Source organism: Heterocephalus glaber, unplaced genomic scaffold (genome assembly GCF_053883595.1).
Source record: "Heterocephalus glaber isolate CG9 unplaced genomic scaffold, H.glaber_assembly_v1.0 deba00001472, whole genome shotgun sequence".
Lineage (NCBI taxonomy): Eukaryota > Metazoa > Chordata > Mammalia > Rodentia > Bathyergidae > Heterocephalus > Heterocephalus glaber.
The window spans coordinates 70,798,988-70,813,548 of record NW_028258315.1 but is presented as its reverse complement, the minus strand read 5'-3'; the positions used below and the strand labels follow the sequence as shown (position 1 = coordinate 70,813,548).

Sequence of the window (14,561 nt, the reverse complement as noted above, 5' to 3'; positions counted from 1 at the left end):
CTGTTCTAAACAATTTCTGGGAACAAACATTTCTTCTTTTTCATCATCAACTTCATGGAGGAACATTTATACACAACATACTTTGCTTCTTCAGTGCTAAGCAATACTAGAACTGGGCAAAATCCAATTTAGCTACTTGGTCCAGGAAATACTTGTACCAAGGAGGTAAGACTGTGAAATAATGAAACGTTTTGCTTTTTGAAAACTAACAACTGGATCATCAGTATACACACCTCAAGCTCTCACCTCTATATTATACAACATATATTGTCATAAACTCTGCCAGATACCAATTATTTTTCACTTAAAATCACCCAGCCCAAGTCCTAAACTCTGTAAGTATCATCTTGACTTCTTCTGTAGAAGTTATCACTACATTCGGCCAAGGCATTGTTCTCTCTGACCACAGTAAGTCTAGTAAACTTAGCTTTGCTTGATCAACAGGCTTTTCATTTGTTTGTTGCAGTTCTGGGGATTGAACCCAGAAGGTGCTGAGCTATATCCCCAGCCCTTTTAAAAAATGTATTTATTTATCATTTTTTAAGTGTTAGAAATGTTTATTTGTCAAAAAATGGGGGGGAGTGGAGAAAACACGGCTAAATTTCAGCTACTGCTGTATCACAATCACAGGCCAGACAAAAAACAAAACAAAACAATAAAACCCTCAATGGTCCTAGCAACTTGAAAAGAGTAGCTTCAATGTTAGAGTTCAGATTTAACAGAGAAAAGGCTGCTAGCTACTACATGGTCATTTTAAAGGGAAAGGAGATGCTGCAGGTAGGCAGGGGGAAGAGTTCAACTCCTAGGGAGAAGCAAGATCAGAGGGGTTCCACTGTGCCGGCATAATGCTTACCTAGGGCTGCTCAGAGGCTGAGAATATAAGGAACAGATTGAAAGGCTACAGACACACTAGTATCAAGAGGAAAGAAAAGTCAACTTAAAAGAATTAAATTAAGAAAGAAAACATAGTGGGTCACAAATTCCTTTGTTTACTGAAACATGAAGCAATGGAAACATCCTGGCAAAAGGGACCACGTGGAGCAAGCTCTCATTTATGACCGCAGCGGGAGGGTTCAGTCCGCAATTATCCCACCTCCAGTTTTTAAAAGGCTGGGTAACGTGCTCGGTCCACATACTGCTCCCGTTCATATCAAGCCACGTCATACAGGGAATTCCGTGCAGCTGCTGAAGCCTGAGTCAGCTCACTCTCTGGCCCATAACCACAGCCCTCTCCAACTGTGGGGAGCACAGCTGCAGCTCTATGCAGTGGGCTCCTGTCCCTTCCATAAAAGGAGGAAAAGGTGGCAGCAGCACCAGAGTTCGGCAACGGGTGTCTGTCATAGGGGTCAACAGAAGTGGAGTTGAGGTGACTGGTCACAGCTGAGCTCTGAACTTGAGGCAGATGAGACATGGTCTGGTCTGCATAGCTGTATGCGGAAGCAGCAGCTGCCGCTGCCACCGCTTCATAAGAGCGGACCAGGTAGCGCTTATAGTAGTTGAGTGCTCCATATGCATCATTGTAATTCACGGATTCCCCACAGCCCATAGTGTAGGGTGTGTGTACTGCTCCATGCTGTTCATTGTACTGCTCAGTAAAGTCTCCCACATGCCCTGTAGGGTCTACTGGGCACTCTTCGGACCAGTGTCCCTCTTTCCCACACCGATAGCAGCCACTTTGTTCTCCCATTCCAGGAGCGGTCCAAAGCGAGCTGATGGACAACTGTACATACACTCTTTGGCCTTGAAACTCTGTGTCGTCAAGGCCTCTGATGGCCTCCACTTCATCTTCTGCCTGTTCCATGTGTACAAAGGCATAATCTTTCACGATGTCACATTTGATGACTGGACCATACTCTGCAAACTTGCCTCGAAGCCCTTGGTTGGTAACAGTAGGACTGATGTTGCCCACGTGTAACTTGGTTGAAGCTTTGCTTTTATTCTTGCTGGCTTCCACGTTGATGTTCACCCCGTACAGCTTGTAGTGGTGCAGGTTACGGATGGCATCCTCAGCTGCAGTTTTGTCTTCTATGTGTACAAAGCCATAGTTCTTAATGATGCCACTTTCCAGCACCTTCCCATACTGCTCAAAGAGTGAGCAGATCTCTTGCTCTGAGGCCTCCCAGGGCAGGTTTCCAATGAACAGCTTCACCATCCTGACAAGAGCCTCCGGGTAGCGGCAGTGGTGGCGGCAGCTCCCGTGTCACAGAGCTTATTTATCATTTTTATTTTGAGATAGGGTCTTGCTAAGTTGCCCAAGTTAGCCTTGAACGTATGATCCTCCTGCCTCAGCCTCCCACAGTGCTCCCCCCACCACACCTGGTTTCGACAGGCTTCTCTAGAGGTCTTTTTGGAACACTGAGAGCTGACAGTATTTTCCTACAGGAAAACATCTCTCAGAAGATGTCACAGAGCTGATGAAGAAAGTATCTTTAATCCTCCATCCTAATAAATTTCCATTTCCTAGTCAATCATAAGTAAGTAGCTATTGTTTTCTACATACAGGGCTCTATATCAGGCATTGTGTGAAAATGTCAAGTCTAGCACGTGTCCTCCTGGGCATACCCAGAAATCTTTCACACAGATAAAGGACTGAGAAGCTAACCTGCATGCACAGTTTCCTGCTGGCTGAGCTGAGCTGACCTTAGTGCCAGCAGAGCCTCCAGGAGGGAGACCCCTGAGGCCTAGGAGACAGGCAAGCTGCTGGATCATCCTGCATATACTTACTTGCCTCTCATCGCTCTCCCCCAAGATCCTCCTCCTCCACTCTCTTCCAAGCCCCTCTACTGAAGCCAGGGCATGCCTATATACAATCCATGAATATATTTGATGAGTTTGTTTCTCATTTACACTGCAGGAGACAATAAATAATGTTTGAAAGAAAATTCAAGTAAGTATTCAAAGGATGGCAAAGGCCATTTGAGACCTAAATAGCTAATCCTTTATCACTAACCTATCCTTCCTCTCTGCCATTTAAATTCTACCTGATTGCATGCAACAGCTATTTATTCATTTAGATGCTTTCCTCAAATGCCAAGACAGCATTGAAGACTTTCCATGTGGCATGAGAAAATCCCTTTGAATATTATTTTGTATTTGTTCTGAAAACTCAACCAACAATTAAAATTCTCCACGATTTTATGAGTATGAAATAGAAAATGTCAAAAGCACATCTAGAGACACTTCCAGACTCTTTCCTCCTTTCGGCCCATAACTAAAAGGACAAATCAGCTTAATAAAACCAAATAGACCAGAAGAGTCTAAAACTTTATTTCACACAGTATTGCTCTTCAAAGTACCACACACTATTACCACTAAGTCCTAGGTACCTCTCTCTCATTGCCCCACCCCAAGCCTGCGTTAATGCCTACTATTTAGCACTTTGATTTGGAAACAACTGCTTAGATTTGGATTTAGATTTTAGCTCTGACACTCACCAATAATGGGAATTTGGACAAGTTACCCAATTCCTCTTTACTTCAGTTTCTCATTTATAATAATGAAGCTATCAATACTGCTTCTTCATAGATAATAGGAAGTCTTAAATTATAATGACAGTTTAATAATGTACGTACTGTGTTTGTGCTAATCAAAATGTGTTCAGTTATATTCCCTAATAAACAACCCCTAAATCTCAGTGATTGAACTCAGCAAAGGTTTATCTTTCATTCATGCTACATGTCCAAATAGGATCACTAGCTTTTCAATACATGTATATTATAGAAGTAGAAAAGAATGTGGCAAAAGTCACATGGCTTTTAAAGATTCCACCCAGAAATGACTGATCTCACTTTCACTCACTAACATTTGTTGGCCACATAGCTATGCCTACTTTCATAGGCTGTAGGAGAATATAATCCTATTATGTCCCTGGAAGGAGAGAAACCTACCTTTTTTTTGGCACCGGGGATTGAACTCAGGACCTTGCACTTGCGAGGCAGGCAGTGGAACCTCTGAGCTAAATCCCTGGCCCCCTACCATATTTTTAATGACAATTAAAAGGCATTAATGACAATTAAAAGGCATTAGAAGGGCCAGGGATTTAGCTCGTGGTTTCATCACAAGGTTCTGAGTTCAATCCCTGGTACCAAAAAAAAGGCATTAGAACATAATTGTTGTTGTTATTGTTAACATCAACATCATTGTGGAATGTCAGAGCTAGAAAAGATCTCCAGAGTTCTACTCCATTCTAATTGTTTATTCACATAATATTTGCATTCTAATCATTTAATTTTTACTGAGGGCTGTTTTATAATAAAAATGTGTCTCATAATTTTCCTGGGTTTCTAGGAGGTTTCTAGGAGGATGCTTCTAAACCCTTGTAACTTCTCAAGTGATAAAAATGTATCTGCTCTTCATGGTGGGTTCCTGGAACCACATCAGAGTTCACATAATTAAATGACATGTGCTGTGCTCCTAGATGGCTTCACAATAACAGCTGACTACATTACAAAGACGAACTGTGTGACTGGGGTTTGTGGCTTTGAGCCACATGATGTCAATCCAACCTCCAAGAGGGGGAGGAGGCTAGAGATTGAGTTCAGTCTCGTGACCAGTGAATCAATTAACCATGCCTATGTAATGAAACTCCTCTACAAACTGGGCACCAAAGCTCAAATATACTCTCCCGGGTGTTAATTATAAGTCAACATGTCATGAGGATCCCCACTCAGATTCAATAGGGAAATCACATGTGAGCTCTATGTTTGATACTCTACCAGATTTTGTCCTATGGGTCTCTTCTTTTGGATGGTCCTTATTTGCATCCTTTATAATGAAAGGGTAATGTAAGAATAGCAGTTTCCTGAGTTCTGTGAGTCATCTGAACAAATTACCAAACATGAGAACATAGTGGGAACCCTAAATTTGTACCTAGTTGGTCAGAAATGCAGGGGCCAGAAAACCCCTGAATTGTGGATGGTGTTGAGGTGAGAGCAATCTTGTTGGACACCAGTGCCTTAACTTGTGATGTCTGTGACGCTAGGTACTTAGCATCATAATTGTATTACCCAAGCCTAATACGTGACAAGCTCCAGAGATACAGAGGTTAATAAAATAAGCACAGCTTCTAGTCCCACAGACTTTGTGGTCAAGAGGAGACATGCTTTTAAAAAATTTTTAAAGTTAATAAAAAAATCATTTTACACTTAGTACTTTTAATGTTTAAAGAAGACAGGCTTTTTGAGAAAGAATAACTGGCCACAACTGGTGTCCTTGAGACTAAATTTTGCCCAAAGATATGATTTGTTCAGATCAAGATTGTATTAGTTGCCAATCTTTAAAGCGTAGAAGATTTAACACAAAAATCTAGATTTCCTGCTTTTCCTAAAATTGTGAGATCTGGCAATTCAAGATCTCCAAATCCTCCTAAGCAGCTACCTCTTCAGAGAAGCAGGTATTCCCTGGCTCCCCAAAGTCCACACCCTCACCTTTACTGATTTAGGTCACCTGGTGTCCACAGGTACTTTGTTCTTTGCTCCTATTCCAAAGCAAGATGTTTGTTTTTAACAGTGTGGGGAACTGGAGTGCACACAAAGGAGTGACTTACACACATTCAGAACAAATGCTAATTTGTAGAAAAGCAAAGACCACAGTGCAAGTCCTTGAGGCCCAATCCCAAAGTTTTTTCTACCTCACAAAGCTATAATAAAATCCATATTGGGGCCCCTTATCCTCTTAAAAATGTAAACACTTTTACCATAAAGACATCTCACAAAATTCCTACCTAGGATTCCCTATCTGGGTCTGCTTGAGGTAGGATAGAAAAAATAATGCTAGTTAGAAAGGAGATAAGGAAAAATCCTAATTCTAAAATTGTACTTTTGAAAAGACTGCAGTTTCAGAACACAAAGTTATTTAAGGTACTCAATATCTCTATTCCCTAGGCTTTTTTTTTTTCTTTTTCCTTCCCAGGGTCATCATATAAAAATCCCTTAATAATACTATAAATCCATAAATTAACCAAGTTTACAAAGTAAAAGTCAGCAACTTGACCTGAAACCGATTCAAAGGGTCAAGGAATGTTTCTGTGTCCCAAGCACAAAAATTCTGATTTAATTTGTCTGGGGTGCAGCCACAGCACTAAGAATTTTCAAATTTCTTCCAGGAGGTAATTCTTACAGGCAGCTAGGACTGAGAATCACTGTACTGGAGTGTTTTAAACAGGCAAGTGATATTACTTGGTCTTGAAATTTGTGTAACCCTAACCCTATACTAATTATAAATTGGTTTTCATGTTCCCTTCCTCCTAGAAAACAAGCCTTAGCTGAAACTTTTTCTATAAATGACATCAGAAGGATAATAACAAATTCCACTGCTGAAAACAATGACACAGTATTGAGAGAAATGTTTCAGTTTTCTCCTTCAAGTTCAATACACCTGTTGTGGTCCAAATTGAGTCAGTCTGGAATAGAGATCATCAAGCAGTTTGTATTCATCTTATCCTTCTTACATGCATGAGTGATTGTTGCTTGGCATTCAGTCTCCTGGATTCTTAGGTAGGCCACACGTCCACCCTTCTTTCAGGCTGTAAAAGAAATCTAACCCCATGGACTCAGTGTCTCTGCACTCTTCAGAGAGATCGCTGTCTTTTAAACTCTTTTTTTCTCTACCACCATCCTAACCAGGATCCCATGTTCTCTTTTACTCTGTCTTCATCTTAGGTTGCTCAGTCATTTATTTCTATCCCCTGAGGACTAAGAGAAGCTTCTTTTTTGTTTGTTTATTTGCTTTGAGACAAGGTCTTGCTGTATAGTTTAGACTGGCCTTGACCTCACTAGGTAGCTCAGGCTGACCACAAACTCCCAGCAATCCTCCTGCCTCAGCCTCCCTAGTGCTGAGATTATAGGCATACAACACCACACCCGACCTAAGAGAAGCTTCTTATCCTTCTAAGAGAATCCTTCTTATCCAGGTGGGCCTAAGGGAGGCAGTAGCTGAAGGAAAGCAGCCATTTCTGATGGATTCATTGAATAAAGATCAGTATCATCTGAGAAATAAGGAATGGAAAATCTTGGCCACTAACCCAGACCTACGGGTCAGAAAATATGCGGATGGAGATCAGCAATATATTTAACAAGGAGTTCAAGTGATTCTGATGCATACAAATGGTGCTTTGAAAACCAGTGTAAAATCAAGAGTTATTGCTCCTGGACTCCTCCGTGGATTCATCCACTGATGAATTCACAGCTAAATGTGCTGATAGGAGGTGGGGCCTGGCTGGAAGAGGTGATCACTGGGGACCATGACTGGAAAGAGTGTATCTATCTCCTTCTATGGTTCTGTGATTTGCTGTCTGCTTCCTGGTTGCCGCCGGTTAAGCACCTTTTCCTCCACCATGCCCTTCTGCCATCCTGTTTCTGCCTTGGAGCCAGCCAACCATGGACTGAAACCATGAGCCAAAAATAACCTCTCCTCTTTTAAGTTTTGCATATTGGGTATTTTGTCCCAGCAGTGTAAAAGTAATTAAGACAATTTGTAATAATAGTGCTAGTGTTCTGCAGATGAATGCCTTTTCATGTTTAATTACAGAGCAGGTACTCAGGACAGGTAAAGGTTAACAAGGCAGTTCCTTATTCCAGAATAATTTTGTTTTTCGGGTTGTTATTTTTATAACACTCTTTGGCATAATATCTTTCTGACTTGTTATCTGGGATATAGCAGGATGCTATTGTCTTTTTCCCTTCCCTCAGTTTATTCCTTATCTCAATCATGCTACACAGTCACACTCGTTTTTAGTTAGGTATATACCAAATGAAGATAACAGAAAAGAGCTTTTCACAGTGCAATTCAAAGCTGAGAAGATATAGACAGGCTCACAGCATGACAATGTGTAGACATTGCACTAAGAAGCAATAAACTCCACGGAGGAGTCCAGTGCACTCATGATCCAGTCATCTTCCAAAATACATGAGAATTTGGGGAGACGTTTGGGATCTAAACCATGACACATGTCCCTTAGATGAAGGCTATATGTGTCAGAGTGTGTGCCTCAGAGCATACATTTGTAATTAAGTTTTTATTTCTTCTTGTGCAAAACGTTCCGGGAAGAAAGTGTGTGTGTGTGTGTGTGGTGTGTGTGTGCACGTGCATGTGTGTGTATACACACATGCACACTTTTCAGAGAAGATAATTTTAACTTGCCATTGTTAACAGATAACCCAGTTCTATCAAGTTGGACTTGAGGAAATTACCAGTAGGAACAAGGCCAATCATTTCTTTTCTTTTTTTTTCATTGGGAATTGTACCTTTACATAATGCAACTTGGTTCTTATTTTTTCCCCATTCCTAGCCCTCCCTTCACACCCTCCACCCTTCCCTATTTACAAAGACTTTATTTCCATTTTTTCCATTTCTCATCATTTTTCCTTTCCCTTCTTTCCTTTCCCCTGCCCCTCCCACTACCCCTACCCCTTTTCACCTTTTCTTCCTATTTTACATTTTCGATTATTCATTCTAATCATTGGTACATTTTAGGTATACAATATAATGACATTCATCATTGGAAATTTGCAACTTTACATAGTCTCTCTTGGTTCCTATTTTTCATCCTTGCCCAGCCCTCCCTTCAACCCCTCCAGTCCTCCCTATTTACAAAGATTTTGTTCCTATTTTTCCATTTTCTCATATTAATCACATTCCCTTCTATCCTTTCCCCTAGCCCTCCCACTTCCTTCCCCATTGCCCCTTTTCTTCCTATTTCACATTACCTATTATACATTTAGTCCTTATGTAGACTTTCAGTTTCTCACACCAGAGAAACTATTTGTTATTTACACATGTGTGTCCTATTTATTTCACTTAAGGGTATTGCCTCAGTGTGCCTCCACTTAGCTATAAATGTCTCTAATTTCTCATTTTTTATGGCTGAGTAGTACTCCATTTTATAAAAAAAACCACATTTTCTTTATCCAGTCTCCGGTTGATGGGCATTTGGGCTGTTTCCAAGTTTTAGCTATTATAAACTGCACTGCTATGAACATGAGTGCACATATATCACTGTGGTATGATTCTTTTAATTCTTTGGGGAAGATCCCCAGCAGTGGAATAGCGGGGTCAAATGGGACTTCCAGTCCTAGTTCTTTGAGGTATCTCCATGCTGATTTCCACAGTGCTTGCACCAGTCTACACTCCCACCAGCAGTGGAGCAGGGTTCCTCTTTCCCCACAGCCCCGCCAGCATTTGTTATTGGTTGATTTCATGATAGCAGGCATTCTTTCTGGAGTGAAGTGGAATCTCAGCCTTGTTTTCATTTGCATCTCTCGGACCAGTGACGTTGAACATTTTTTCATGTATTTATTTGCTATTTCTACTTCTTTGTCTGAGAAATGTCTGTTCATTTCAGATGCCCATTTTTGGATTGGGTCTTTAAATTTGGGAGGTCTGATCTTTTTAAGTTCATTATAGATTTGAGATAGTAGACCTTTGTCTGAGGAAGAGCAGGTGAAGATTTTTTCCCACATTGTGGGTTGTCTCTTTACACTGCTGGTGGTTTCTCTTGCTGTGCAGAAGCTTTTTAATAAGAAGAGATCCCATTTGTTGATTGTTTGTGCTAGTTCACGGACAACTGAGGTTTTGTTCATAAAATCCTTTCCTACACGGGTGTCTTCAAGGTTTCTACCTAACCTCTGTTCCAACTGGTTCAGAGTTTCTATTTTAATATTTAGATCTTTCATCCATTTTGATTTTAGTTTAGTTGATGGTGAGAGATATAGGTCTAGATTTAATCTTTGGCAAGTTGAAGCCCAATTTTTCCAGCACCATTTATTAAAGAGGCTATCTTTCCTCCAGTGAGGGTGTTTGGCTCCTTTGTCAAAGATGAGATGGCTGAGTGTGTCTGGCGTTGTTTCTGCATCTTCTAATCTGTTCCACTGGTCCTCAAGTCTGTTTCTTTGCCAGTACCATGCTGTTTTTATTACAGTAGCTTTGTAGTATAGTTGCAGGTTGGGGATTGTGATACTCCCTGCCATGTCTCTGTTACCTAGAATTGCTTTTGCTATTCTGGGTCTCTTCTTGTTCCAAATGAATTTTGGGATTGTTTTCTCGAGGTCTATGAAGTATGCTGCTGGGATCTCAATTGGAATTGCAGTAAATCTATATAGCAGTTTTGGACGTATGGCCATTTTCACTGTATTAATCCTTCCTACCCAGGAACAGGGGATGTCTGTCCATTTTCTGATATCATCTTCAATCTCTCTTCTCAGAGTGCCATAGTTTTCAGAGAAGAGGTCTTTGATTTCTTTCATTAGGATGACTCCTAGGTATTTCAGTTTTTTGGATGCTATTGTGAAAGGAATTATTTGCCCTATTTCTCTCTCAGTGAGTCTGTCACTGGTGTAGAGGAAAGCTATTGATCTTTGTGTGTTGACCTTGTAACCAGCTACTTGACTGAATTTGGTTATTAAGTCTAGAAGACTTTTGGTGGAGTTCTTGAGGTCTTCTGTATAGAGTATCATGTCATCTGCAAATAATGACAATTTGACTTCTTCATTACCTATCTTTATTCCTTTTATTTCTTTCTCTTGTCTAATTGCCATGGCTAATGTTTCCAGAACTATATTGAATAAGAGTGGTGATAGTGGACACCCTTGTCTTGTTCCTGATGTCAGTGTGAAGGATTTCAGTTTTTGACCATTGAGTATGATATTGGCTGTTGTTTTTTCATAGATGGTTTTATCAGTTTGGGGTAGAGATGATGTATTCCAATTTTTTGTAGGGTTATCATAAATCCATGTTGGATTTTGTCAAATGCTTTCTCTGTGTCCATGGAGATGATCATATGGTTTCTGTCCTTGGCTCTATTGATATAGTGTATTACATTGATTGATTTTCGTATATTGAACCATCCCTGCATCCCTGGGATGAATCCCACTTGATCAGGGTGTATGATCTTCTTGATGATCTTCTGCATTCTGCTTGCCATTATCTTACTAAGGATTTTTGCATCTATGTTCATTAGTGAGATTGGCCTATAGTTCTCTTTTTCAGTTGGGTCTTTCTCTGCTTTGGGGATCAAGGTGATGCTTGCTTCCAGGAAAGAATTTGGGAGTATTGCTTCCCTTTCAATTTCATTGAAGAGTTTAAACAGTAGTGGCAGCAGTTCCTCTCTAAATGTCTTGTAGAATTCAGCAGTGAAGCCATCAGGGCCCAAGCTTTTCTTAGTTGATAAGTTTTTGATTACATTTTCAATTTCATTGGTTGATATTGGGTTGTTCAGAATTTTTAGGGATTCTTCATTCAACTGTGATAATTCATATGTGTCTAGGAATCTGTCCATTTCTTCTGTGTTGTCCATCTTATTGGTGTATAGGTTCTGGAAGTAGGTATTGATGATCCTCTGGATTTCTGCTGGGTCTGTTGTCATTTCAGCCTTTTCATTCCTAATTGCATGGATTTGGGCCTTTTCTTTCCTTTTTCTGACAAGGTTGGCTAAGGGTTTGTCAATTTTGTTGATTCCTTCGAAGAACCAACTCTTGGCTTCATTGATTTTTTGTATTGTTCTCTTAGTCTCCATTGGATTGATTTCTGTCCTGATCTTTATAATTTCCTCCCTTGAATGAGCTTTGGGGTTGTCCTGTTCTTCTTTTTCTAGAAGCTTGAGGTTCAGCATCAGGTTGTTTAATTGGGCTCGTTCTGTTTTCCTAATATGCATATTCACTGCTATGAATTTCCCTCGTAAGATTGCTTTCATTGTGTCCCATAGATTCTGATATGTTGTATTGTCATTGTCATTTAATTGAAGGAACTGTCTGATTTCTTCTTTAATTTCCTCTGTGACCGATTGGTTATTCAGAAGTGTGTTGTTCAATTTCCATGTGTTTATGAAATTTTTTGAGTTTCTTTTGCTATGGATCTCCAATTTCATTGCACTATGGTCTGATAATATACAGGGGATAACTTCAATTCCTTTGCACTTACTTAAACATGTTCTATGTGTGAGTATGTGGTCTATTTTTGAGAATGACCCATGTGCAGCTGAGAAGAATGTGTATTCTGATTTTGTGGGGTGGAAGACTCTGTAAACATCTGTTAAGTTCATTTGTTCAAGAGTTTGATTGAGTTCTAGTATTTCATTACTTATTTTTTGTCTAGTTGATCTATCTATTTGTGACAGTGGGGTGTTGAGGTCCCCCACTACAATTGTATTAGTGCATAGATGAGTTTTCATGTCTATTAGTATTTGTTTTATATAGTTGGGTGCACTAGCGTTTGGTGCATAGATATTTATGATTGTCATCTCTTCCTCTTGGATTCTTCCCTTTACAAGGATGTAGTGTCCTTCTTCATCTCTCTTAATCAGTGTTGTTTTGAAATCTACTTGATCTGCCAAGAAGATAGCTACTCCTGCTTTTTTCTGGGTTCCTGTCACATGCAGTATTGTTTTCCACCCTTTAACTTTCAGTCTATGAGTTTCCTTTTGAATTAAGTGTGTTTCTTGTATGCAGCATATTGTTGGATTTTGCTTCTTGACCCATTCTGCCAGTCTATTTCTTTTGATTGGTGAATTGAGACCATTAATGTTGATGGTTATAACTGAAACATATTGACTTGTCATTGCCATGACTTTTTCTTTTTGTTGGGTTCTCCCACTTTACATTTAATTTCTTGTCATGCCAGATGGGTTCATTCTGCTTTGCTTCCTGGGGTTGTGATCCTCAATGTCTGTTCCTAGGATATTGTGTAAAATTCTTTGGAGTGCTGGTTTGGTATTCACAGAGTTCCTAAGGTGCTCTTTGTCGTGAAAGTATCTTATTTCTCCATCCATTTTGAAAGATAGTTTTGCAGGGTACATCAATCTGGGTTGGAGGCTGTTTTCTTTTAGGGCTTGGAATATGTCACTCCAAGCTCTTCTTGCCTTGATCTTTTGTGTTGAGAAGTCTGCTGTGATTCTGATGGGCTTTCCTTTGTATGTGATTTGTTTCTTTTCTCTGACTGCTTGGAGAACTTTGTTCTTCTGTTGTGTTTCTGAAATCTTAACAATTATATGCCTATGTGTAGATTTTTTTTGATCAAGGCTATTTGGAGTCCTATATCCCTCACTTATCTGTATGTCAAGCTCTTTTCCCCTGCTTGGGAAGTGTTCTGCCATTATTTCTGTGAAGAGATTTTTTTTGTCATCTGCACTCTCTCCTGTTTTTTCTTTGAGCCCAATCAGTCTTATGTTATTCTTCTTTGCATCATCTAGCAGCTGCTGGATTGATTTCTCATGTTCCCTTATAATTTTGAAGCAATTTTTCCTTTTCTGGTCACTAATTGTAATCTTATCTTCTATATCTGAAATTCTGTCCTCACATTGGCTCATTCTGCTGTGTAGACTTTCAATGGAGTTTTTCATGTCCTGGAAATCTATTTGCATCTGTTTTATGGATTCCATTTGTTTCTTATGTTGGGATTCCCTCATGTTCCTCAGCTCCTCTCTAGATTTATTAATCATGTCTTGCACTAGGGGCACAATTTCTCCTGTTATCTGAGAAATTATTTCTGATTTCATTTTTTCCAGATCCCCTTTTGTTGCCAGTTCAGTGGGTCCAGGTGGTTGAATATCAGAGTGTTCCATCTCATTTCCCTTTGGGGTTGCTGTAGGTGATCTGGAAGTCTGGCTTTGAGACTTATTTCCGTGTTTTCTCATTTCGACTGCGGCAGGGGGCTGTCAGTGCCTGCACGGATTACCTCCTCTGAGCTGGGTGAGGTGGGACAGGGGCCGGGAGCAGCGGTAGGGATGGTGACCCAAAAGCCCTTTCCTGTGGGCTGGGAGCAGCCAGAGGGATGGTGGCTGGGAAACCCCTTCCTCTGGACCAGGAGCAGTGGGATGGTGGCTCAGAAGCCCCTCCCTGTGGGCCGGGAGCAGTGGGAGGGATGGTGGCCTGGTAGTCCCTTCCTCTGGACCAGGAGCAGTGGGGTGGTGGCTCAGAAGCCCCTTCCTCTGGGCCAGGAGCAGTGGGACAGAAGGTGGCCCAAAAGCCCTTTCCTCTGGGCTGGGAGCAGCGGGAGGGATGGTGACCGGGAAGCCCCTTCCTCTGGACCAGGAGCAGTGAGACGACAGCTTAGAAGCCCCTACCTCTGGGCCGGGAACAGTGGGACTCAGTACCTTGGTCTGGTGGTCTGGTGTCCTCTGCATCTTTGTAGTGTGGAATCAGGGGGCTGCCTGTCTGCAGCGGGGTGATTCAGTGTCTTCCGCGTGACTCAGGACCTCGGTAGGGCGTGCACAGACCTGCCTGTCTTCAATGGGCTGATTTGGCGTGTGTGTTCCGCGCGACTGGGGACCTCGGTAGGGTGTGGGCAGATCTGCCTGTCTGCAGCGGGGTGATTAGGCATCTTCCGTGTGACTCAGGACCTCGGTAGGGCGTGCACAGACCTGTCTGTCTGCAGCGGGCTGATTTGGCGTGTTCGGTGCAACTCAGGACCTAGGTAGGGCATGGGCAGACCTGCTTGTCTGCAGCGGGGTGATTAGGCATCTTCTGCAGGACTCAGGACCTCGGTAGGGCATGCACAGACCTGCCTGTCTGCAGCAGGCTGAATTGGCGTGTGTTCCGCTTGACTGGGGACCTAGGTAGGGGAGGCCAATC

The 14,561-nt window shown here is 41.4% G+C and overlaps 1 pseudogene; it reads right to left on the bottom strand.

Annotated features, from left to right (window-relative positions):
• Nucleotides 1-1,102: 1,102 nt before the first annotated feature.
• On the bottom strand, nt 1,103-2,184 carry LOC101706175 (RNA-binding protein 4B pseudogene; annotated as a pseudogene).
• Between the last annotated feature and the right edge of the window lie 12,377 nt (nt 2,185-14,561).